A 24,311-nucleotide genomic window follows, 5' to 3' on the forward strand; every position below is an offset into this window, starting at 1 on the left:
GGCGGACTCTCAACCACTGCGCCACCAGGGAGGCCCCGTGACTGCATTATTTTAATCAGCTGGCAGTTGTGTATTTGTTACTGCATGTAGGTAATTATATGCTAGGTGCTCTGGGGACACATATATGAGTATGACTGGGATCTGGCTGGGTAAAAGTCACAGTATAATATAATGGTTAAACTTGAGGCGTTCAAGTTATATTGCCTGTTTGAGTACTAGTTCTAGTACTTAACGTTGCTAAGCTTCAGTTTCTTCAGCTATGATATGGGGATAATCATAAAATTTTATAGATTAAATTAGATAGTGTATATAAAAGTGTTTGACAGTGCCTGGAACTAGGTAAGTGCTCAATAAACATTTGCTATTATTATCATTATTGTGATTGTGACCACCATACTGCTACTGCTACTACTACTATTTGATAATGTATGAATTACTAATTGCCTATTAACCTCCAAATCACCCTTCTGAGAAATTCAGCCAGAGTTTTCATTTGCTGTAAATTGTCATGTGACCCTGTTACACTGACCACAGCTGATTGAACCAGGAATTGATACCCATAACCAATGGTTCTAAATTGTTATCTTCATGTCATACTTTTGAATAGTAGAACTTTTGTCTGCCTTGAAGAGACTGAAGCCTGTTCACATGATGGCATTGGTGACTTGGTTGCCTTCAGTACCCTGTGGCTGCAAATTATTTGCTGCACCTATCCCACCCATATGCTCATGAGTCACGGTTCTGGCCCTGAACTGAAGCGAGTCTATTCCGTCCTCATAGTAACTTATGCCCAAGGTACCCCATAGCCTACCCACACAGCTCAATGATCTATCGTAGAAGCATAGATTGCCTTAATAAATATATTCCTCAGTCGCGACTTCAGATCTGTGAATGATTGATGCACACAAAGTGGTGGTGGAGGCTTATGGGTTACAATTTGAGAACTACCCCCTTTGCCTAGGAAAGCCACATGGAACAATGGATCCCAGTGTTTGTATATGTTCATGGGAGGCTGGAGCAGGGAATACATGTATCAGAATTACCTCCACTCCCACCGGCATGTCTTGAGAATAAGACTTGGAAAGCCAGCGAACTTTGATTGACTTGATTGACTCTTTATATTCCTCCTTATTAAGGTTCAGGATTGCTTCCAACATGGCAAGTATAATTGTACTGACATGTAAAGATTTTTGAGTCTTTATTGTTTAGGATAAAGCTAGGCTGCTGAAATACTGAGATCCTATAATACAGTGACTTAAAAGCTAGGAATTTTATTTCTTTCTCACATTAGAGTTCCAACATGACCCTTTGTGTTCATTCAAGACTCAGGTGCTCTCGAAGTCCTTTTTCTGACAGGTTCAATGGCATTGTCATCATCTGCATAGTCTACACTGCATCACCAACACATCCCTGTTCAGACTGGTTGCATGGGGAGTAAGAACACAAAGGAAGCAAGCTCAAAACCTCAAGGGCCAGTTCCAGAAGGGGCACAGATCACTTCTGTTCAGTTCTGTTGGTGAGAACTTAGTATATGGCTATTCTTAAGTACAAGAGAGACTGGGAAATGTAATCTAGCTGGGTAGTTATATGTCCAAATGAAGGAGAGAATGGATTTTTGGTGGACAACTAGCAGTTTTGCCGTCAGGTCCTTGTTGAGAACATGAGGTATACAGTTGTAGTGTCAAATGTTATCTGTGACCAAAACACTGTAACAGAAATTCAGCTATCATTAAGTTCTTAGATAAAAAAAGGTTATGATTTATTAAGATTAGAACTTTTTACTCAATTCATTCACTTATATACATTTACATACTTATAAATGTATCTTGATTCGATTCTCAGGATGATACTGCAATAAATATATGGTAAGTATGGAACATGATGTGAGAAACTATAACGACTGGTATAATACAAGGCATTTAGGTCTGTGATTTGGGATACTTGGGATTTTGTACCAGCACTGCAGTTATCCACATGACTTTGTCCAATTCATTTAACCTTTCTGGATCTCATTCTCTAAGTTCTGTAAAGTACAGTTCTGTCCTATTACTTCTATCTTCAAAATATATCTTAAATTCATCCCATCTCCAATTGCTACCATCATAGTCCCTTCTTCATTCAGAGTCTATAAATCCAACCCCTGTTCCTTCTCCAGCCCCATCTCAGGTCGTTTTTTTTTTCAGATTTATCCCCATTGATGTTTTTTTCATTTCCTAGACCACTCTGAGCTCTTCTTTCATAAAACCTCTGCATTCATTGGTCCCTTTGACTGTATCTCCTTCCCCTGTCTTTTGCATGACCATATCCTCCTCATCCTTCACGGGTCGGGTTTGATGTCACCTCTTTAGAGACACATCCCAGACCATCCTATCTAAAGTAGATTCTTCCAACATTATGTATCTCAAGCACAGTTAATTTTCTTCAATCATATTTGGTAATTGTCTTTTTTATTTGCTTGTTTTTTTCTAGTTCTCTCATTGCTCAATTAGTTTTCACTGAACTACTAGCTCTGTTAAGGGAAGGGAAAAGATCTATATTAGTCATCCTTTTAACTTCATCACCTGCTACAGTGCCCGGCACCTAGTAGGTGTTCAATAAATATTTGTCAAATAAATTAATATAGGACTTTACAAATGTATGATCTGGTAATTAATTAAAACATAATATAATTAAAATTTTAAAAACTATACTTTTATTTTATAGGAAAGATATTTAAAAGAATATGTCAATGACCCTATTTTGAGACAGAAATTATTTCATAGTATGAATTCCTTTTTTTATTTTGTCCATTTTATTATTTCATATTTACTATCTTATTTATCTTTAACTATTCTGTGATTTGAATAATTTCTCAACCCAGTCAAGATGGGAGACTTTGGGGAGGGAATTCATTATTCTGAGGCCTTCATTTTGTTTTGTATAATTTTAATCATGACAGTCTTTATCAAATCCATGTTTATTTAAATACTTATTTCCTTTTGCATACGTTGGGACTGAATATGTTGTTTTAATTAGTGGCATTGCTTTTTTGTTGCTAGATGTATTGCCTTGGCATTTGACCAAAAGCAAAACAGAATCAACACAGTGTAATCTGTGGTAAGGGAACTGAAACTCACTGTAAAATGGTGTTTTGTCAGCTATAAGCTAAGAGGTGGCATATTCAGCAAAGTACATGTTATAACAGCTATAACTATGTACTCCATAATAGTCAGAGTTGCCATTTCTGGTTCTCAGAAGAAACTTCTTTGTCTGACCTTGGATTAGCCTACAACTGGATGACAGTGAAATAAAATAAAGTTGGAGGAAAAAAACAACCATCAGAGGAACATATTAGTTTAACAAGTTCTGATGTTTTACAAGTGGAATATCAAACTTAGAGTCTCTAATGAGAGTTCATCACATAAATGTACAAAGAGAATAGAATTAATCATGCAGTTGCTATGTAAGAAGAATGGCAAACACCTTTTCATGAGAGTTGGCTTGAAATTGGTAGTTCATATATATTACTGGCTAATTTTATCATGGTAAATTATCATTGGATTTTATTTATTAACTTACTATTTCATAGTTACATGCTGATTTCTTGTCAATAAACTCCATATTTATTGAGTTCTCTTCATGCCTAAGACATAATGGGATTTTTTTCAAATGGTAAAGATCTCAGTTACATTATTGTGAAAGATAGGAATACTGTATTGCAATCTGTTTAAAAAAGAAATCCTGATTCTGTAATATAAATAGTGTCTTTAAATCCAACTCTATCTCTATAAACCATTTGCCTCTTTTTAAAGCAGGGCATTTGAGCGCTTCCCTGGTGGCACAGTGGTTGAGAGTCCGCCTGCCGATGCAGGGGACACGGGTTCGTGCCCCGGTTTGGGAAGATCCCACATGCCGCAGAGCGGCTGGGCCCGTGAGCCATGACCGCTGAGCCTGCGCGTCCGGAGCCTGTGCTCCGCAAGGGGAGAGGCCAGAACAGTGAGAGGCCCGCGTACCGCAAACAAACAAACAAAAAAAACCCAGGGCATTTGAAAGCTGAAAGGTGAGAGGAGCAGGGAAAAGCTTTCTTGGGCTCAAATACAGCTCAACCTTTACCCAGCAATGAGGTTCTATTGGTTTGACTTAGTAGGAAAATATATCCATGTAAAAGGGTAAATGGTAAAGCAGAACCTCATCATCATACTATTCTCTCTAGGGTGCAATTGAGTACAAGGCATGGCTTTGTAAAGGTTCCCACTAAAACTTCATCAAAATGTCACTGGGCCTGGAGTCCCACAGAAATGAAACACCCCTGAAGTCAAGGAAGCTGCACCAGAGCCATTTATAGATTCATTCTAAACTTTACATTTTGGGGGATAGTTTTTATTATCTACATGCATATCACTAAACAATCTATACATTCCATGTGAAACATCCTTACTCAGGAAATTTCTTAAAAGCATATTAATTTTTATAAGACAATGACCTTATGTTTCTATGTGTAATATATCTACAGACCTTTTCTGTTGAAGTCCCTGCTTTGTTTAGTTCCAGGTAATGTGATAGAAGGGTCTATTGCAAAATTATTTGCAAATGTGAAAGACATGGGTTTTACCATAGATTTAGGAAGGGAGCTTAGTTTAAATTTTTAAAGTATAGAGTGATTTTCTTCTTTTCTTTCTTTTTAAAAGACATCTAGGAAAGGAAATGAGACAAATACCTAGGAAACAAAAATTGCCTGAGATTTTAGGCTCTAGAAATAAAATTGTAGAAACAAAATTATTAAAAAAAGGCTTATTGACAAATGCAGGTAAGATTGACCACCCCACCCTATGTCATCATATAATTATAACATTCTCTTCATATAGACAAAAAAAAAAAAAGGCACATTGGAGAGCTAATTGAAAATCATTTCAGGACAATATGTTTATTACTTATTATTCATTTAAAATAGCAATTACAGCCCAAATTTATGAATATGGAGCTTGCAAAATGCCATTTGGATATAACATGGTGAAATTTAAAAACCACAGAATCCTTTGCTGTATAACACATTCACAATAGCAACAAACCTAAGCTCTGGCTTAGTGTATACCACCATTACCTATGTGTAAAAAACACGAGATTTGGGAAGTATGCAGTAGATTCAGTAAGCTCAATTTTCATTGAGGATGGCATTTTAAAAAATAAAACATTCATTGTAAAGCAACCATTACTATAATAGTGATTGTTTTCCCAAGTGTTGAAAGTTTGGGAGGAGAGAGAGAAGTTGAAGACAACTATGTTTCCTCCTCTTTGGAGAAGAAGCTTAATTGTATAATTGGGAGGGGTGTTATTTTTATTGTATAATATATATATTTGTGTAATTATATATGTTTGTGTAATTACATCACTTATTTTAATTATAGTATACTTAAATATTTCTAAATTTCTCTCTCTCATGTTTAAGTACATGAGTGAATATTACCATCAGTCTTTTCTAAATCACTTCCTCTTTATTGACTACTTGGTACTCCCAAGCTTCCTAATAAATGGAAAAAGGAGGAATAATTCTCCTCAAGTCAGGTGGAGTTTGAAGAAACCTGATCATTCTAAGCATCGTCAACATCATCATACAAATGTTAATTGGGTAGCGACTCCGTGTGATGCATCGCTGCGTCGTGTGCAACTTCTAGCTAGGACTCTCCAGTTTCTCTACCACATCCCCATGGACTGACATGATGAGTATACACCCCACGGTATAAGGACCTACAGAGACAGCAAAAAAAAAGAAAAATCCAGCAAGCAAGGAAACCCCACATACTAGCATTTTGTATCACTTTTGGGTGGTAAATGAGAGGCCGTGAAAGTATTTCATGTTTAGTCAGGGTGAGGCCAGGAGGTGCTTGTCATTGCTCTTCAGTGTGTCAAGAAAAACTTCACGAAGAGAGAGACTTTAAAGACGGGAGTGGAGTCACTAAGTTTGCAGAGAGGACATATCAGGTGTAAGCTATGTAGTCATGAAGGTGGCTTATTGATATCAGAGTGAGAAGATTAGACAAAAGAGGCAAGGCATAGATTTGCTTCCCAGGAGCAGTGTGCTAACAGAATGATAAGACTTTTCTCTGAGCTACTCTGAGCAAAAGAGTCTGTTGGGCAGAAAAATAACCGCAGCAGGGGTGTTGGGAATAAAATGAAGAGAAGTGTACCTGGATGTGAGCAAGTGCATTGATACAATTCAGCTCATAGGATTGAAAGGAGGACGTATTTGAGATGTGGAGAAAAATGGGAAAAGTTTTAGAAAAGACCAGAAGGTGCACTGAAGTGGCTTGAATTCCAAACAAGTAAGGGAGGAGTAAAAGCTTAAGGGAGAAAGATGTGTATCAAATGCTCCTGTACAAGGAGTAATTGATTCTAATTTTTTAATCAGAAGGTGCATGGAACCTTGTGATTTGGGATTTGAGGAGTTAATTCAAAAGAACTGCTAAAATGTTTCCCTGTGGTTCAGTATAGGCTTCAGGGAATTGCTGATACCTCTAGAAGTTGCAATTCTCTTAAGTAAGGACTACCTACCCCAGGGCCGTGGCCTTCACCATAGCCAAAAACACCTCTGAGGACCCACTGGCCATTTGGCCCAGTTCTAGGTACTATGCAGCCAAGCTTTTAGGACACAGTTTTCAAAATCATATCAACATCTTTCTGAGGCATAGCAATCATCTAATCTGCCTGCAGAATTATGTTACTGCGAAAAGTGATGTCTTAAAACCCATAAATTTGTGATGTTAGAATGAGTCGTTTTTGATATCCTTTATAAGCTAAAAAGTACTCAGGCCTGTTGACAAAGCAAAGAAATGTGTCAAAAATAATTTTAAAACCTTTTGACCCATAAGGTTTAAAAGAATTAGGCACAGATTCTTTGCTTTAAGCCTCTTGGTGACAAGAAATATGGTACTCTGCCAGACTGTTTGATTGACAGTAACGTTTGTAGTTTCAGCTGCTAATACAGTATGCTTCTTGTATATTCTGAGTGGGTAAATATAGAAGACTATTTGTCACCTGGGTTGATGGATTACAAATAAGTGAGACAATGTGGTTAGGGTTCTGAAGCATAAATGAAAAGTCAAAAACCTTCTATTATTTACAATATAATGCTTATGATTTAAGATTTGTTATTCCTGTTACATCAATAGAAATGGTTGGGTTTTAAAATAAGCATGTTACTCATTTTTAATCATCTCTTTCCATTACATAGTTATGTGCTACAAGAATGCATCAATTAAGTGTACCAAAAACCTGATTGAAATGAAAGACTTATTATAAATACTTGCATTTATTTTTAAATATCATGATTCAAGTATCTTAAAATTTTTCCACTCATGGGACCTATGACATGTTTCTCTACCCAAATAAAGCTTGTTGTTTTCAGTACTTAATTAGTGTTCAAGCTTGTTTTACTCACTTAGGCTCAGAATAGAGGTGTTTCTGAAAAATCTTTCTTGGTCAGTAGCCCCGTAATAATATTGATTTCTCCTTGTACAACATTTTGAATTCACTAAACTGTTACAAGTGGTATAACAATTTCAAAATGATATCATGAATGGTTCAGTAATTAATATTTTCAAAGAATCATGTTATTCAAGATGAAAGATTATTAAGGTGATATTACTGAGTCTTTGGACTTAGAAAAGAAAATTTGCTTTGGAAAGCACATTATCACCTTTCAAGACAAGAAGTAAAATTGGCATTTTTAGCATGCTACTCTTATCTTTATTTGCTGATAAAGAAAGAATCCAGAGTTTTTCAAAACTTTAAATGAAAGGCTATGGTGAGGTTCACATTACCCAATCTTGAAAGAAAAAAGCCATAAATGAATGGGAACAAAACAGAAACAATAGCTTTAACATTTTATTTTAGAACTTAAAAAAATACTATTCTAAACAAAACACAACATGTGAGGTCTATTTTTTATGTATGTGATTAATACAACATTGTATTGAAGTACATGAAAGTATAAAAATTAACACTCTATAATTATAGCTCATGTCACAATACTATCATTGCATAATGGATATTCAGCTTATTTTGAGTTGGTCATCCTTTTAATGTCTATATTTAAAGACCATTTATATTAAAGGGGAGGGAACACACTCAATACTTACTCTTAACTCACGCAACTTGTGGTTTGGTTGAAGAGCTGTGTTAGAGGAAAAGATTCCATTTTTTCCTGAATCTCCATCATAATGTATTTGCTACTCAAAACTACCTGCATCTGATAGTATGTGTTACCAGAATAATGGGAGAATTGAGCTTAAATTTTATAAGTAAATTATAATTCAATACTTTGAAATATACAGTATTTAAAAATCCTGTACTATATAATTGAGAACTCAGTATCAATAATACACCCTTGGTAAAATAAAACAGTTAAGAATTCTTTAAATGTGATTTTTATCCTTTCTTTGTAAATTGTTTTTATGTGCTACAAAATTCTTTTATTTTCTTGTCCCACGAGCATAGCGCCTTAATCCAGACAGGACTAGTTAATAGCTACATTATTTGAATATCAGTTTGGTTTCTTACCTGTTCAGAGAAAAGCTTGATTAGTTTACAAGTTTTAGTTGGATGGCTGACATTAAAAGTACTATGCATCTTGTTAAAACTTGAAACTAGAGGCTATGTGTTGTATGTTGGGATTTCAAGTAAATGAGGACAAACCAGTATAGCTAGTAAAACTCAGATATCAATTTATTATTTTTTTTCCAGAAAGAATCATTCATTTGATGTTAGAGTTTTAAGTATATTGCATTCTAGTCTGCTCATTTTATGGATGAAGAAATGAAAATGTGAGGTGAAGAAGTACTACAATAAAAGGTCACATAATAGTAAGAGGGTTAGCAGCACTCCAGAGCAATGCTGCTTTTACTATACAGCATGGTTACTAATGGACCAGGGTAATTTAACTCAGCATTTCCTGGAACTCCGTAGTCAAGATTCCCTGATTCATTTCACAGAAACGCTATGCTCCATGTTGCTCACCAATACTAGTTTTTTGGATACTTTTTTTTAATATAAATTTATTTTTATTTATTTATTTTTGGCTGCATTGGGTCTTCGTTGCTGTGCACGGGCTTTCTCTATTTGCGGCAAGCAGGGGCTACCCTTCGTTGCGGTGCGTGGGCTTCTCATTGCGGTGTCTTCTCTTGTTGTGGAGCACGGGCTCTAGGTGAGCGGGCTTCAGTAGTTGTGGCTCGCAGGCTCAGTAGTTGTGGCTCACGGGCTCTAGAGTGCAGGCTCAGTAGTTGTGGCGCATGGGCTTCGTTGCTCCGTGGCCTGTGGGATCTTCCCGGACCAGGGCTTGAACACATGTCCCCTGCATTGGCAGGCGGATTCTTAACCACTGTGCCACCAGGGAAGCCCTGGATACCTTTAACAACAAAAATAAAGGAAAAATAAACTTTTAATTGAACGAGCACAATAGACACAGAGTTATGGACACCAAAGAAGTCCCTTCAGTCTTCACTCTTGACACATTTATGGCATAAAAAGTGGGGAGAGTTATGAAACATTTCCAGCTGCATTGATTCTAAACTTTGAGGAGATTAGAGTAGAAAATACTTCTCTTGTTTTTGCCTATAGAGGATGCCTTTAAGAAGAGAAGAATTGACAATGTCTCATATTTATATAGAACTGATTGTCTCAGTGGTTTGAAGGTACTTAAGCATCATTTAATTTAATGGTTTCCAGCAATTTGACACAAGTTTTCTGAGAAATAACATCAGCAGCTTGACCTCTCCGGGGGCGAAAGCTTACAGAATGGACTTTTCCAATTGAGGTAAAGATTTAACCATCCAAGACTCTAAGAAATGGAGCACAAAGCCAATCGTATGAGGCATAAATCAAAGACTGTGTGTCCAGTTGAGAAAGACCTGTTAATATCTATTACTGTTAGTGTTTCTTGAAAATATGGACAGAAATTCCCATTGCTTTTCTCGTGGTCTTTTTTTTTTCTTCTTTCTTGATTTAGATGTGTTAATTATTAAAATGTTATGAAATGCAAAAGTGTTATACAAATGTAAATGATTGCAATTTTAATAATATCTTAAAGAATATTGTCAGATAGGGTTAAATTATTTACTTGGGCTTAGTACTAAATCCAAGAGTTAGCCTGTGCCTCTAGATTTCTAGCTTATTATCTTTTTTTTTTTTGACTAAGTTCCAGGTTTAGGTGCATTTTATGCACGCACAGAAAAAAAGAAGGCATTTCTAGATCTAGAGTCTGAAGAAAATGAGAAGCTGTTATATGGAATGTTAACAAGGATATGAATAAGAATTTAAAAGTCAATCAAGAACTTTGAGGCTGAATTCATCAAGACCACTGATACCATCATCCTCAGTGGTGACACTGGCATTATAAAAATTGTTTCTTTGTGTGAAGACAACTGCTACAAATTTTCAAACAATTTTGGAAAATATGTTTGTATACAGTTTCCCATGCCTGACATTTTGGTTTGGGGTTTGTAAATTATTTTAAAAGAACATAGGAGGGGCTTCCCTGGTGACGCAGTGGTTGAGAGTCTGCCTGCCGATGCAGGGGACACGGGTTCATGCCCCGGTCCGGGAAGATCCCATATGCCGCGGAGCGGCTAGGCCCGAGAGCCATGGACGCTGAGCTTGCGCGTCCGGCGCCTGTGCTCCGCAACAGGAGAGGCCCCAACAGTGAGAGGCCCGCGTACTGCAAAAAAATAAAAAATAAAATAAAAGAACATAGGAGAATTTAACTAATGGATTGTTATTTAAACTATTGGGCTTAACATTCTTCATACAAAATCTAAATAAAAAAAAAACAGATTCATTCTATATCTAGTAGGAGCCTAGCAAACAGTGAGAAAGTTAGTGAACTCAGGCAAGTCAAAGTCTGAACCCAAATTAAGTTCAATTCAAACACTCATTTATTTATTGCTTTGGGTAATTACAATTAAATGTGATAATTTACATCCATTATTTGAAGCAGTCTGACATAGTAGCCACTGGTAAATGTACTCAACTTTATGTGAGAAACTCAGGGTTTTATGGACTATCAAAGTAAGGCTTAATAAGAAATACATCATGATTAAAGAAGTATTTGTTGTGTGAGAACCATTTATACCAGTACAGAAAAATCTAATTGATTGTTGGCTAGAAGGTCAAGTTGGGAAGTGCAGATTTTAATGTATCTTTGTCTTGGGTGATGCGCTGAACGTCTGACTATTGTATTTTAGATAAAGCAAAAGGAAGTTTATCAAACATCCTTAGTGTGAAGGCGCTGTGAAGGTGCTTTACATAAATCAGTGTATTTAAACCTCAAAGAACAGCCTTGTGAAATAGACAATTTTATTATTAACTACATTTTAGAGTTGAGAAAATGAAAGCAAAGATAAGTTAAGCAACTTTTCCAAGGTTCCAAGATAGTATTCCAAATCCAAAATCATTGGATTTTGATTCCGATATTCCTTTTCTTTCTACTACATCACACAGTTGTTGCAACACCTTTCTCTATAAACTTAATGAAGGAAACATCACAGACTTGGTACAGAACTCATCCTATCTACAAATTGTTTGGTAGTAAGGTCCTTTCGGTGATCCTTTGATTAACGAATTCTCTGGGAACAAAATTCTTTCATAACAATAACACGGTTTTAAAAACCCTACTTGAATTTTTTGAAGTCTGATAGCAGAAATTGCAGCTGCGTCTGACAAAAATACCTCACTGCACATTCTATTTGCCTTTGCCCAGCTGAAGAGAAACAGGGCCAACTGTGGATAGAGCTGACAGCCTTTTGAAAGTTATTTTCCTCTTTTAACCTACAACATTTTGAGCAGTTACCTGGTACCAGTTAATGTGTTAGGTACTGTGCTTTCATTTCTTAAAAAGTGGTGTAGTTTTATTATCTCCTGCTTTTTATCTTTTTCATCCTCCCCTCACCTTGCCCCTTCCAACTCTACATCAGGCAGACTCTCTCACTACTGAATCAGGGAACAATCTGCTACCAGGCAACAGTATTTATTGACTGAGAGATGATTACATTTCATTTTGAAGACGATTCTTGGTGTTACCTCAAATACTTTTTGTACTTTTAAACCCCTAGTCAAGGTACATTGGAATCACAAGTGAACTTGTAAAAAGGCATATTGCTGGACGCCACCTAGATATTTCAAATCACTGCAGTTTTCATTGGCATCCCAGGGAACTGCACTTAAAGAAGCCTTGCATCTTGATGGAAAGGCTCCTTCTCTGTGAACAGAATCTAGAGATCAGTAGGGAGCCTGATGGGGATAATTTTATAGGCCCTCCAGCCCCAGATTTATGCTTTTCTTCTTTTCTTTTGTCCTTTATCTATTCATTTACTCATTTTGTTTATTTTTAGGCATTTAGAGTTCACTGGCAACAATGGTTTAAAAAACAGTCTTTGCTCATAAAGAACTCACAGTCTAAAGGGGAGAGATACCTATCATTCATATAAACAGTACCCCCCTTAGACCCAGGCAAGAGGGGCTCCTACTCTGGCCTGTGTGCTTTAGAAAGGCTCACTCTGCATTCTCCATTGGCTTGTCCCTTCCCATGGGGTGGAGAGTTTGGAGAATCAAGGGAATGTAGTCACCAGAGTTTGCCTCCCCTTCTAGACCATGCACTGGATCTGGAATTCTCTGTGCTCTCCTCTTTCCTGAGTTCACCCCCCTGAACTGTGTCCCTGATGTGTGCACACCTAGCCCTAAAGGGTGGTCCCGGGATAGCTGTTTGTAGGGTAATAGCTGGAACTAGGACAGGGCCGGGTTGTCGACATGTGCACATGTGAAGCTATTGCTGTGTGGAAGGAAGTCTGGGGAGAGAGTTGGTTAAGAAGAGAAGTCGAGGGCTTCCCTGGTGGTGCAGTGGTTGAGAGTCCGCCTGCTGATGCAGGGGAAACAGGTTCGTGCCCCGGTCTGGGAGGATCCCACATGCCGCGGAGTGGCTGGTCCCGTGAGCCATGGCCGCTGGGTCTGTGCGTCCGGAGCCTGTGCTCCGCAATGGGAGAGGCCACAACAGTGAGAGGCCCACATACCGCAACAAAAAAAAAAAAAAAAAAAGAAGAGAAGTCGATGTGATCCTGGGGTTGAGAAAGCTCTCCCAGTGTGACAAGTTCTGGCTCCGAACTACAAGGAGGTCAAGAATTCTAACTTTGAGCCCAGACATCTAGAAGATATATTTCTCACAGCGGGAGTACAGGATCTATTTTATTTAACAGTTTGTCAGCTTGATTTATAACTTTTAGATATTTGGGTAGACAACAAGTGGGCTTCCATTTGTACTCTTGCTCTGGACCCGGCAAATGTTAGGGGAGAGCTGCCCTTGGCATTAAGAGAGCTGTGAGAAGGGGAGTCTCCCGGTGTAGGTGAGCCAGGCAGCACTTGAGGTGGATGTTGAACAACAATTAGGAATTATGTAGGCAAGATGGATGGATGGAGGCTGAGAGGGGAAGGCAGGACAAGGTGGGGCAGGGCATGGAATAGACAAGTGACTTTAATGCATAAGCAAAGGCAAAGAGGCCACAAGCTGCCTGGAGTCAGTTTGGAACATAATTTAGTTTGTTGGAACTTAAAGTGCAAGTAGAACAGAATTTACTGGAGAGCTGGTGAAGCTCAGCCTTTCTTTCACTACACTCCCTGATGATTTCTGGGGGTTGTGGAGGTTTTCAGTGGGAAGAGGAGGCCAGGTTGCAATCCAGAATCATTTCTGTGTAAACATTTCTGCTTAATTGCCTGGAGATCTACAGAAAAGGGACCTGTATTTTCAGGTTTCAGCATTTGTTGTGATTTCTTTTTTTACTCAAAAGAAACGTTTACTTTTGTGTCTAATTTTGTTTCTTGTTTCTTAAAGAAGGTTCTTTCCCCAAATTATAGGTGCCTTAGGTCCCACCAAGCCTGGGTCTGCCCTTGAGTTCAGTAAATCTTGGGAGATGAGGTTGGAAAAGTTGCAGAGAACAAGCCTTGATTCTTTGAAGGCCATGGAAACCAGCAAGGATTTAGGCAGGGAAGTGACCTGGGTATTTTTGCATGGGATATTGTCAAATAATGGACCATTTGGAGACAGTGTTGGACTGGAGACTCTTAGCAATCCCACTGAGTCAGTATGTTCCTAGCCTAGAGCAGTGCAGGAGAAAAATTTTATTGAGTAAAATTAGCGAAACTTTATGTTTGATTAGAAGCGTACAGCGGAAAGAGTCAAAGATGAGTTTGAGGTTTCTGATTTAGGGGTCTTAATGGATGGAGCACTGATTTGGGCATAAAAAAATAAATTCAGTTTTAAATGTGTTGAGTTTATATCTACGTAAGATATATAGGTAGAGATCTCCAGCAGCCAGCTAAATATGTGATTCTGAAGCTTGGGGAAGACAGCTGGGCTGGGCAGGGATATCTATGGATGTGTGTGTGTGTGTGTGTGTGTGTGTGTGTGTGTGTGTGTGTGATCGGGAGCCATTGGCATTAGTTGAAACCACCAGAATGAATGAGGTCAATCAGGGAAAGCATTTAAAATCAGTACACCAGCGAGCTGATGACAGGACTCTGAGAAACACAAATGTTTCTGTAGTGAACAGAGGAGAAACTCGATTAAAAAAAAGAGAAAAATAAGAGGTTACTCAAAATCTTAGAAATCACAGAAAGACAGTTTTTCCAAGGAGGGAATAATCGACAGTGCCAATTAAGCAATGATATTAAAAAGTATCCACTGATTTAGTAACAAAGGAAGTCACTGAAGATTTTCTGGAGTAGGGTTGTAGTGGAGACAGAAAGCAGCTTTAAGTGGGTTGAGAATTGACTTGGAAATGAGGAATGAAGACAGTACCTTTAAGAGTACAGTTACTCGGGCTTCTCTGGTGGCGCAGTCGTTGAGAGTTCGCCTGCCGATGCAGGGGACACGGGCTCGTGCACTGGTCCGGGAAGATCCCACATGCCGCGGAGCGGCTGGGCCCGTGAACCATGGCCGCTGAGCCTGCGCGTCCGGAGCCTGTGCTCCGCAACGGGAGAGGCCACAACAGTGAGAGGCCCAAGTACCGCAAAAAAAAAAAAAAAAAAAAAAAAAGAGTACAGTTACTCTTAAAAGTTAAGTAGCAAAGAAGAGAAAGAGTGTATTGTACTCTGAAGGGAACTGAGAATCGAGTGCGTCCTATCTATCTACCTATCATCTCTCTCTCTCTCTCTCTCTCTCTCTCTCTCTCTATCTATCTTTCTATCTATCCATCTATCCTACTTTTAGGCTGCTGGCTCATGGAGTAAGATTTCAGGGAGACTGGGGGGCAGGCATGATGCAAGAATCTTAGTGGGAACCATTTGCTGTACCTGGAGGAAATGAGATGAAGATGGGGGAATCAGTCAAGTAAAAGTGTTAGTAGCTGGTGTTTCAGGCTTTGCTAAGGGGAGATATTATGAATGTAGCACATGGTATGATTTCCTCAGAGGCACTCATTTTGCTGCACAGATAATACCGCTAATTTGAGTTTGGCGTTCTGCCGGAAGACACAGCAGAAGTTTATGGGTGTGAGCAAAGGAGTGTTTTGGAAGTAAGAACATACATGATCAGCCATGAACAGTGAGGACTGAGGTTGGACAGGGGAGAGAGAAACCAGAAAGTAGACACTCGGAGGAGGATAGAGGGGTCAGGGCTCTGAGGAAGTTCACAGAGAAGTGTGAACAAAGAAAGGGTGGGAGGGAGCTGGGAGGTAGAGCATCCTGGATAGAGAGGGTTTTTAGAATCGTAGGTTGCAGAGGCAAAATTGTAGGGGATGGTAACGAGTTGAGAATCAAGCTGAAGCTGTTGACCTATATTGGCCCAAGTTGGTTGGAAGTGAAGATTACTCATTTGAAAAAGATCTCGAAACTTCAAACAGAATAATAGCTCTGGACTTCCGAAGATAAAATTTTGAGCAAGAATTAAGAAAGAAAAGAGGAGGTCTCATGAATTTCTTTTATATTTTCTGTCATTAAGTTATTATTAATTTTAATTTGTTTAAAATTATTCCAACAATTCAGTTAAGGTAACAATTCATGATTATTAGTCTATTTAATAACATTAAATAATTAATTCAATAAATGCATTTAATAAATACATAATAAATTAAATACATTTATTATTATTTATTATTAATTTGTTACTACTGGAGGTCAATGAAAATAATGATGTTTCACTTGGCATATCTTATAGCTTCTTGTTTTACTTTTAGTATATGTGCTGGAAATAGTGAGGGGTTTAGAAACAGAAGAACTGATTTAATTCCCATTTCTATTATTTGCCAGTTATGTAACCTTGAGCCAGCCACCTACTCTATGGGGGCCTCAGCTTCTTAATCTACAAAAGGGTATACTATCTATCGTTAAGGTGGTTAGTGGCAATCAAATGCATGTATAAACACTTTTTGTTTTTTTGTAAATAACCACGTGCTAGGCAAGACTCAGTTGACGTGGTTGTTTCATTACTACTGTACTTGAGGATGTTGAAAATAGCAAACCCCCCACGTCCTCTCTAAACTGCAGTTCTAGCCTATCTTGCAGCATTTGCTTGGCTTGTCAATTATGAAGTAAACTTAAATTCATGTATTAAACAAAAGTCCTTTAAAAATAAAATTCAGTAAACTATTAATTTACTTTAAGTGTAAACATATAAAATTTTGGCTATTACATTCTGTGATGAAAACACTATATCTCTGCTTAAAAATTTTTATAAATTTCACAGTTAAAATATTTTTAAAGTGGTTATTTTTGCATACACCTTTTTAGAGATAAGCCGAGGTATTTAAACAAATAATCCTGCATTAGAAATAGGCTGTTCATGTGCCAGGTACACTTTCTCTTATATAATTAAGCTTTTATGCAGAAGAGTGATTGTTTATTAGTGAATTAATAAAGTGAAAATTCTCAATTTGGTAAAAGCAGATTAAGAAGTTTCCTACATTTCTGTGACATCATTTTGTAGCAGGAAAGACTCCTTTCCCCCATTTCTCCTCAAGAGGATGTTGAGGAAACACGCATTAAAAAAAGGAAAAGTAGAACGGCCAACTAGACCTTTCCCTTGGTTGGTGGGTGGCAGATAGAGTTATGAGGGGGCATTGGGAAACAGCTCTGGGTATGTGGAGAATGGTCTGCTGGTCACTCCACATATGTCATCCTATGTAATCCTAGCCATAGCCCTCTGAAGTGGTTATGCAAGCCCCCATTTTATAGATGAGGGTATTGAGAAGTAAAGAGGTTAAGGGATCTAAGTTCACTAATGGCAGAAGAAACCATTTTGTGAACTGCGACACGAGGTAGAGTTGCAGAAAGCGTGTTCATGATAAACAAGTTTTTGTATTCTCTTGTGCAGAGATCCTGTTTAGTAAATGAGCAGTGTCTTTTATTTTTATTATTTTATTTATTTTTTTTGTTTTGCGGTACGTGGGCCTCTCACTGTTGTGGTCGCTCCCGTTGCGGAGCACAGGCTCCGGACGTGCAGGCTCAGCAGCCATGGCTCACGGGCCCAGCCGCTCCACGGCATGTGGGATCTTCCCGGACCGGGGCACGAACCCATGTCCCCTGCATCGGCAGGCAGACTCTCAACCACTGCACCACCAGGGAAGCCCTGAGCAGTGTCTTTTAAATGATAGAGATCAGATTCAAATCCCAGGTCAGTTGTTTAACACCTGTGTGACCTTGGGCAGGTTACCAAAGGTTACGGTGTACCTGGGTTTCCTCACCAATAAAAAAAAAGAGGATGCATCCACTTTTACCCGAAAGGGGGGACCCCTTCCAGGGCCCGAGAGTGGGCTCTTGTCTAACACTCTGAGGAGACACACGTGCTGACAAAGCAAAAGACTTTATTGGAGAGAGGCGCCCGGGTGGAGAGCAGCAGGGTGAGGACACCCAGTAGAACTGCTCTGCCGCAGGGCTCATAGGCAGTCTCAGGTTTTATGCAAATGGAGTTAATTTCCAGGTGGAGTCTGGCCAATCATTCGGACTCAGGGCCCTTCCTGGTGGCGCATTCGTGCGTCTCTCAGCCAAGATGGGTTCCAACGTGAGGGTTTCTGGGTGGTGTGCTCCCTCCTTTTGGTTCCTCCTGAATTCTCTGGTTACTTTTCCGTGGCAGCACCGTGTTCCTTATTGAGGCCTCCTGTTGTGAGACAACTCGTGCAAGCGGTTATTATCGTGCCTGGCCAAGGCGAGTGGTTTCTGTCATCGATTCTCTAACACTACTTCCTACAAAAAGTTGTGAGGATGAAATGAAGGAGTGTGGGTAGAAGCAAAAGTGCCTGGAAGACAGTAGGTTAAAACGTATTATTATTATTATTATTATTATTATTTTTTTTTGCGGTACGCGGGCCTCTCACTGTTGTAGCCTCTCCCGCCGCGGAGCACAGGCTCCGGACGCGCAGGCTCAGCGGCCATGGCTCACGGGCCCAGACGCTCCGCGGCACGTGGGATCCTCCCGGACCGGGGCACGAACCCACGTCCCTTGCATCGGCAGGCGGACCCCCAACCACTGTGCCACCAGGGAAGCCCTATTATTTATTTTATTTGGTTCTTTTTTTTTTTTTTAGTGGCAAACATTTAGAGTTTAAAAAAATCTGTTTTTAAAGTGTGTTTTAAACTATTACTGTCGGTCAGCTTACCTGTCTGAGCAGACATATTTTTTGATTTTTTAAAAAGAAGACGACATGTCTGTAAATTTTTCTAGAGACTCAGAAAACATCTCCAGAAACGTGTCCTTTGGACTCAGGAACCACATATGCTCACCAGGTAAGTGACAATTTATTCTGATCGCAAACAAATCAATTATGAGGAAGTAAACGTTCGTAGTGGTGTGCAACTTTTCAACTTGCAACTTTAATTTGGGAAAGAAAAGTAACAGCATATAATCAATGTTAACAGGAATCCAACATATAAACAAATGGAAGCAGTAGCTGGATTTTAACTAGAGCAGGAAAACAAAGCCTGTCACCAGCAACCTCCTCTGTTGTTACATTACCACATCCTGACTCCATGTACAGTTTTATGGTTTTTATATCATTTAGTCTTTTGGAATCGTGATTGCACTCTTCCATGAAATGCTTCAATTCCCCAGAGAAAGACAGCAGTTGTTTTAAGAAAGCAAATAGCATAGCATTTTACTGGCTGGAAATAAAATAAACACAAAAGATTCCTGTTCACTGGAATGAATGAAGTACCACATGGCTGACAATATTAAATTCATTGTTTAATATTAATGGTAAGCTTAGGTATGTAAAGCAAGACCTTCTGTTATTCCTACATGAATGCATTAGAATCAGACATAAGTGAATCTCAAAAGGAGAGGAATTTGGTTCATTTTCCATAAGCATCCAGAAATTCAGATGCTTATTCAAAACTTATCTGAGCTACCTAAACAGTTAAATCTGCAGATTTTAGCAGAGCAGGATTGCCTGTAAGATTTTCAGCATTTATGCTGCTAGCTCTGACACAAATACTGTGAAAGGAGACTTTTGCTGATGTGCTATGTTACTTCTAGGTCTAACTGTTGTTATCAAACTAATAATGAGAAAAATAAAATTCTTTATCCAACTCAGGATGTGAGAGTCAGTTCATTCCTAGTTCTCCAAGATGATAATTCTTAGTTCATACTGACAAAGAATTGTTGCTCTTAGATATGTGTTTAAATATTTGATGCTTTGTTTTAAAAAGTTAATTGTAAACATAAACACAAAGGACCAGAGTCCTAACAGGTTCACAAATATATGTATCTATCACTTGAGAAGGTAAGTTAGCCAGTTACTTTCAATGACTCTGATTATATTCATACTGGCTTGCCCTTTTCACCTTCCAAGTGTAGTTCCTCTGCAAGGGGACTGACACATATTGACAGATGGGAACAGCAGGGAGGCCTAACTATCTAGAATAATTTTGTAAGGTTCAGAAAAGAGCAACAAACCCCCAAACAAGACTGTAAAAGTTTGTTAAACATTTCTGGACATAAATGATGCTCTCAAAATCCTCTCTCAAATCTGTTCTTAGATGATCAAATCTGATCACCGTAGGAGCATTATTTTGTTTACCCCAAAGGTGAAGAACTTCTGGAATGGGCATGGGACAGTGAAAGGAGGAACATTAGATGAATTGATTTATTTCATAGTCTTAGATGGGGCAGGGCCATCAAGCATTATAGGGATAGCATACAAGGCCTCCAACCTTTTTAGAGATCAGTTAATTGTTTGGTATCTAAAAAACAAACAAACAAAAAACTTTCATTTGATTCTAAATAGAAGAAGAAATTACAAAATTGAGATTAATGCTCAATAAAATGTCTGCCATTTATTAATTGTTAATTTTATTATTTATGAAAGTTCTTACATTTGAAAACAATTTGCAGGTGATACATTTTCCCCTTTTAAAGAATCCTAAAATGTGCATGGTAACTGCTGAGAAATAATAGCTAGCTGTGACTTAAATTAGTTTTTTTGTGGCCAAATAATATCAAAAGGCAGATTATAAAAAATTTTAAAAATATTTATAGAAAAATTATATTTAATGTGATTGAGGCATCATCTTAATATGTTTGATGTAATATGGTGTAAGGTCTCCAAAAATAAAAGGACTGCAAGCCTGGGAATGTTTTGATTTGGCAAGAAATGGAGGAATCCTGATTTGAGTATGAGGCATTCTAGATACATGGAAAATGATGGAAAAGTTTGTTTAAATGTTTATGTGCTCAGCAGCTACAAGGTCTGAATTGCTGTAGCTACAAACAACAAACTGTGAGTGTGGGTCAGAGAAGGAGCATAAAATTCTTTGAGTATATCCAATCAGTGCTGGGTTTAAAGTTTATGGCTAATGCATAATTGTTATTTCTTTTCTTTTTTTGTATAATGTTTCCATTCCTTTCTTCAGATTTGTATATACTCGTGTAAATAGCTCTCTCTTGTTTATGTTCTTCAATAACAATTTTTCTTAAAACAGAACATATAGAAAGGTACACATCATTTATTTTGGAATGTCTTTAGTACACTGAGTATTTGCTGTCAGGAGGAGGCATGGATTGGATTAAATCATTAGTGAGTTATATCATGAAGTCTGTAAGTTAATAAGTGTGTAGTAGATGACAATGACTTATGGTGATAGGTTAAAGCTGTCTTAAATTTTCCTGGTTGTTAGGATAATTTTAGATTTTTGTTAAAATAAAATACTTACAGATCCCACCCCTGATCTACTTAATCTGACTTTTAGGGGAGAGGTCTATCAATTGAATGCCATTTGGTGATTCTTCTGATCAGGCGTGTTTGATAAACATGACATTAACCCAAGAGTCTCAGATAACTTTGTTATTTGGTCTGAAGCTGGAGATGCTTATTATGATAAAATCTGTTCTGAGCCACTCTTGAATTTGGTCATCTTTGTTCATTAGAGCATGTTGGTTATGTGGTCAAGGGCCAGTTAGTTCCTGCCCCTTGGTTGTGGATTATACCCCAAACCTTGATTACTCATCTTCCACCCATGTGGGAAAGATAAAGAAGAGGGACCGAAAGACCTAATCAACAAAAATGTGGAGAGAAAACCTCATTAAAGTGTAGAAATTCAAAATAATGTCAAGTCAAAGCTTGTGCCATCTTATCAGAGGGTCACTGTTAGTATCATACATGACAACAATACATTGAAGAACAGAAATTCAATTCCCAGGAGTAGAGAGCTTATATATCTATATTATAAAAGGCTATTGGCAATATTTCTGAATTAAAAATTAAGAAAAGGGAGAGGGAAATTGCTTGAAAGGGAAAGAAGAAATTGAAAAACATGTAAATATCTTCCTCATAATGTGATTATTATTATATGGGGCAATATAAAATTATATAGTGAAGTCAAGACCTATAATAAAAGAATTAGATGTTGAAAAGGAGGAAGAGGAGGCAGGATGTAAAAAAAGGACAGCAATAACAAAATTGGCTGAATTTTCCTTTTTTTTTTTTTTCTACCACATTGCGAGGCTTGTGGGATCTTAGTTCCCTGACCAGGGATTGAGCCTGAACCATGGCAGTGAAAGGGCCAAGTCCTAACCAGTGGACAGCCAGGGAATTCTTAGTTTTCCTTTAAATCACTTTTCTTATATACAAAATAGCCCCATGTTAAATAGATATAAAGACATTGTTCCATCTTCTGGGCTTTTGTAGAATTTTACACAGACCTTTATTATTGCATTTGTCACATTTAGTATAGTTGTTTATATATATTCCTTATCAAATTTCCTGAGGTCCTTAAGAGAAGGACCATATTTTTAAAAATTCTTTTTATCCCCAGATACTAACATTAGCTCATATAAAGCAATAGAACAGTAATCCAATCAGTAAATGGCAGGTTGGATGAAAGAAAACATGGTTCTTTTCCACAAGGCTACTCAATATAGACGCCAGAAGAATAACTGTTTTGCATTACTGAAGTTAGCCCTATTATTTAAGCTGTGGGCAGTTAATAGTTCAAGAGGAATTGTTTTTTTCCAGACCAAGTTTATTCAATAAGATGTAACAGTTATTCTAAAAATATTTAAAGGCATCAACCATTGGGTTTTTAAACTTGGAAGAAGCTGTGTGTCATCAAACAGAAATGTGGAATATTGGAGTTGAACAGGCCTTGAAGACAGTGTAGCATCGTGATTTTAGGATTTGTACAAAGAGGGTTTCCAGCACTCAGTTCCTTGGAGCCAAATCTGTTGGACTCTCAACATCACAAATAATTTCCTGATTTTGAGCAGAAATATCTCCCTTTCTAACAGTTATTGTTCTGTTCTGTGGTGGTCTACAAAACAAAATGAATCCCCCTTCTACATTGATGACCTTCAGGAAAGCATCCATCCACCTGCAACTTTCCTCAGTTTCACATTTTTTTGTATATTAGAAAAAAACATTGTTCAAAATCAGATGTGTCTGCATATGCAGTGCTCAGTGCTTTTTGCTGTTGTCTCTAATATATTTGTCAGAACAGATTAAGAAAGCCAGCAAAGAGCCAGGGATAGTTCAGAAGAGGCTACCTATAGTGAAACTAAACAGGTGAAGCATTCATTCTGGAAAAAAAAGAGGATAAGAGTAAATATTGTTCTCATGTGAAGGTATATGCAGTTAATATTTCCAAAACTTTAAAAGTAGGGGAGGTTTCTGAAGGAGCAAATTTCAAGATAAGTAAACAGAAATATAGTATTTATACTATTTATATAATACTATTATGTAATGCTATTATATGTAATAGTATTTATACAATGGTTACAAAAATTGTGGTAAGAATCTTCTAATAAGAAGAATTATCAATAAGCTTGAGAACAGTTTAGATGCACTTGTTGGTAGCAATACATAGGTAGTGGTCAAGTGCATGGTTTATGGATTTGGAAAGAATTGGGCTAAAATTCCAGCCTCATCATTTATTAGTTGTATAATACTGGGTAAATTACTGAAGCAATCAAAATTTTAACTTCCTTACTTACAAAATGGGAGAGATTATAATACCTATATCATAGGATTATTGCAAAGATTAGATGAGTATAAAAACATGTATTTGTTAAATGTATATGAAATATATGTGAAGCTAGGTGACTGGCACATATCACAGACCCACATATTTAGCTACCATGATCACTGTTGTCGCTATTATTGTCTTCACAGTTGTACACCATGTAGGAAAGGCAGACTTTTGGGGGAGATGTGGATTGATTTTAGAGAAATATAAAATGCCATTTCTCCCCTGATGCATAGTCACCGTGCCATGCTGGAGAGCTCTAGGTCTAGTGACTAGACTCTAGTTGTTATTTCAACAACCCTCTCTGCTAGGTGGCCTGTCCTAAAATTTCAGGAACCTTTCTTTGTAAAACAGTCAATTTTACTGAAAATAATCTGGGATTAATAAGTATAAAGTGTAGGAAATTTCTGAGGCTTTTACTTCTTTCTATCATTATAGAAGTTTGAATAAAAAATTAAGGAGTGGAGTTAGATTTTCACCAAGAAAAAAACAATTGACTGTTTCCCAAGAGCTTGCAAAAGTGGTGAGGTATTAGACTGTCCCCTTCCTGACTGACTCAGAAACTTTATTGGCCTAGAGCAGGTCAAGTCCAGTGATCCTAATTCATGCTAACAAAGCTCACAGAAGACTAATACGCAAAAGCATATTTTTTACAGCGTTATTTTACAGTGAATAAAGTGCAAGTGAATTGTTTTTTTACTGTATACCTACTCATGACCTCTCTGTCTGGTCATGTTCTTTGCAAAATAGAAAGCATGAGAGGAGGTTAGTTTTAAAATCCTATAATAGACAGATATCTACATCTGTGCCTCTTTTTATCTTAGGCTTCAGTGACTGACCTGACT

This window comes from Mesoplodon densirostris, chromosome 1, assembly GCF_025265405.1.
Source record: "Mesoplodon densirostris isolate mMesDen1 chromosome 1, mMesDen1 primary haplotype, whole genome shotgun sequence".
NCBI classification, from domain to species: domain Eukaryota; kingdom Metazoa; phylum Chordata; class Mammalia; order Artiodactyla; family Ziphiidae; genus Mesoplodon; species Mesoplodon densirostris.